Source organism: Lithobates pipiens, unplaced genomic scaffold (genome assembly GCF_037356315.1).
Source record: "Lithobates pipiens isolate NorthernLeopardFrog02 unplaced genomic scaffold, aLitPip1_a1.2 Scaffold_18, whole genome shotgun sequence".
Classification (NCBI taxonomy): domain Eukaryota; kingdom Metazoa; phylum Chordata; class Amphibia; order Anura; family Ranidae; genus Lithobates; species Lithobates pipiens.
In genome coordinates this window covers 79,100,415-79,103,582 of record NW_027507758.1, presented here as the reverse complement: position 1 = coordinate 79,103,582, position 3,168 = coordinate 79,100,415, and positions in this window count along the sequence as shown.

Sequence of the window (3,168 nt, the reverse complement as noted above, 5' to 3'; positions counted from 1 at the left end):
ACTGGCCTGGAAGCGCCACGCCCCGCGGTCCGCCCTGAGACACACCCTTTGAGTCCAAGACGTACTTAGTCAACGCAATAGAGAAGTGGGCCGTACTTCGTTCATCACGCCTTCTCCTGATTGGTGAATCCTGAGCTGTCATGAAAGGCTTAGCCAATCAACAGTCAAACAAAAAAAAAAGCACGCGAAGAGTAGCCGGGTTTAGCCCCACCTGTTAAAGATGACACGCCTTTTTCTCTATTAAAGGGCGGCTGTAATTAAAAGAGGGCGTGTACTAACGGTCTGGGGCTGTAAGGATGGAAGCGGTAACGCCCACTATGTGACGTGCGGAGTCGGGCCAGTGAAAAGCCTGTTATGTGATCGGATGAGGACCAGGCTGTCACTGTTCATTTCTGGATGAAGTTATGTTTTACTTGTTGATTATGGAAACAATTCCCATCTTCCCCGAATCCTGACTCCTCCCTGTAATCAAACAAGGCGGAGGGGGAGGGGGGGGTTACTAAAAATATAAAATATTGTTTTTTTTTTAATTGTCTTTTTTGTTTATAGCACAAAAATAGAAAAAAAGAAAGTTCTATTTGTGGGAAAAAAGGACATCAGTTTTATTTGTGTACAGCGTCGCAGGACCTCCCCAAATTATCAGTTAAAGTAACGCAGTGCCGTATCGCAAAAAAAAAATGGCCTGGTCATGAAGGGGGGGTAAATCTTCCAGAACAGAAGTGGTTAATGCAGAACTAAAGACACTAAACTCGCTTCCTCTCTTAAAGTTCCTCTCACCGACATCTCCCCCCCCCCCCCCGGTCCTCGTCTTCAGGGATCTTCAAAGGCCGTTGCGGGATGATGGAACTCCTACACATGCTCAGAAGTCATCCCAGCACACATGGACCATGACAGCATTGTAAGCTGAGCTGTGCATGCTCAACTCCGTTTATATTCCGCAAGCGGTGTTCATTTTGGCAGCAAATTTTTATTTAGGTTTAGTCTTCTGCCCCATACACACGGTTGGACTTTCCAATGGAAAATGTGCGATTGGATCTTGTTGTCGGAAAATCTGATCATGTGTGGGCTCCATCTGACTTTTTCCGTCAGATTTTCCAACGCACAAAGTTTGAGAGCAGGATCTAAAATTTTCCGACAACAAAATCTGATCGTTTAAATTCCGATCGTGTGTAGACAATTCCGACAGACAAAGTGCCACGCATGCTCAGAATAGACAAAGAGACGAAAGCTATTGGCTACTGGCCTCTTTATAGTCCCGTTGTACGTGTTGTTCGTCACCGCGTTCTGAACTATCAGATTTTCCGACAACCTTGTGTGACCGTGTGTATGCAAGATCACTTTGGGACAAAATCCGTTTGAAAAAATCCAACGGATTTTGTTGTCGGATGTCCGTCCGTGTGTACAGGGAATTACTCACTTAACACATTGGGGGTTATTTACAAAAGTAAAATCCACTTTGCACTGCAAGTGCACTTGGAAGTAAAGGCGCTGTGATCTGAGGCTTGCACATGATTGGATGATAATATCAGCAGAGCTTCCCCTCATTTCAGATCTACTCCTTAGATTCAGAGCGACTGCACTTTCAAGTGAACTTGCAGTGCAAAATGGATTTGCCTTTCATAAATAACCCCCATTGTGTTATCATTCATGTTGAATGGCACCAAAACATACTAAGAACACGCTTGTGTTGTATGTAGAGCCATGCAACACATGGCAGAAAAAAGGGTCTTGTGTGATGTTAGGCATGTTGGGGTGGGCTGGCAGCCCATTCATTTGAAATGGGATGCCTTAAAGCAATGCATTTTAACATGCATTCGTTAATGCACCGCACATACTGTATGTAAATTGTACCTTAAATGAAAAGCTAGGGTTAAAAACCCTTATACAGTGGGTATAAAAAGTCTACACACCCCTGTTAAAATGTCAGGTTACTGTGATGTAAAAAAAGTGAGACAAAGATAAATAATTTTAGAACTTTATCCCCCTTTAAAGAGGAAGTAAACCCTGATGGGTTTACTTCCTCTTTCATTCCCTGCAAAGGCAAAGCATAATGGACTACTATGCATCGCATAGTAGCCCATTATGTGTCACTTACCTGACACAGGAGCCAGCGAAGTCGCCGCTGTCCCCTGTAGTCCGCCGCATCCATCTTGCTGGTGGCATCTCGCAGCTCCGCCGCTGTCATTCGGCGAAGCCGCGATGACGTCACTCCCGCGCATGCGCACGGGAGTCGACACGCGCGGCAGCTCCATTCTTGGAAATGCCGCGCTCAGTGCGCCTGCGCGCCGCTGTCTACGGCGCATGCGCCGTAGACAGCAGTGCCCGTTTTCGGGCAAATATCTCCTAAACCATATAGGTTTAGGAGATATTGCTTGGACCTACAGGTAAGCCTTAATCTAGGCTTACCTGTAGGTGAAAGTGGTTTGTAAGGGTTTACAACCACTTTAATGTGACCTATAAACTGTACAACTCAGTTGCAAACTGAAATTTTTTTTTGGGGGGGGGGAAGTAAAACTAAAATAATGTGGTTGCACAAGAAGAGAGAGCAGCAGTGACCAGTCATTATTACAGGAAGGGGCGGAGACAAGACCAGTCACCCTGCACAAGAAGAGAGAGCAGCAGTGACCGGTCATTATTACAGGAAGGGGCGGAGACAAGACCAGTCACCCTGCACAAGAAGAGAGAGCAGCCGTGACCAGTCATTATTACAGGAAGGGGCGGAGACAAGACCAGTCACCCTGCACAAGAAGAGAGAGCAGCCATGACCAGTCATTATTACAGGAAGGGGCGGAGACAAGACCAGTCACCCTGCACAAGAAGAGAGAGCAGCAGTGACCGGTCATTATTACAGGAAGGGGCGGAGACAAGACCAGTCACCCTGCACAAGAAGAGAGAGCAGCCGTGACCGGTCATTATTACAGGAAGGGGCGGAGACAAGACCAGTCACCCTGCACAAGAAGAGAGAGCAGCAGTGACCGGTCATTATTACAGGAGGAAGTGGAGACAAGACCAGTCACCCTGCACAAGAAGAGAGAGCAGCCGTGACCGGTCATTATTACAGGAAGGGGCGGAGACAAGACCAGTCACCCTGCACAAGAAGAGAGAGCAGCAGTGACCGGTCATTATTACAGGAGGAAGTGGAGACAAGACCAGTCACCCTGCACAAGA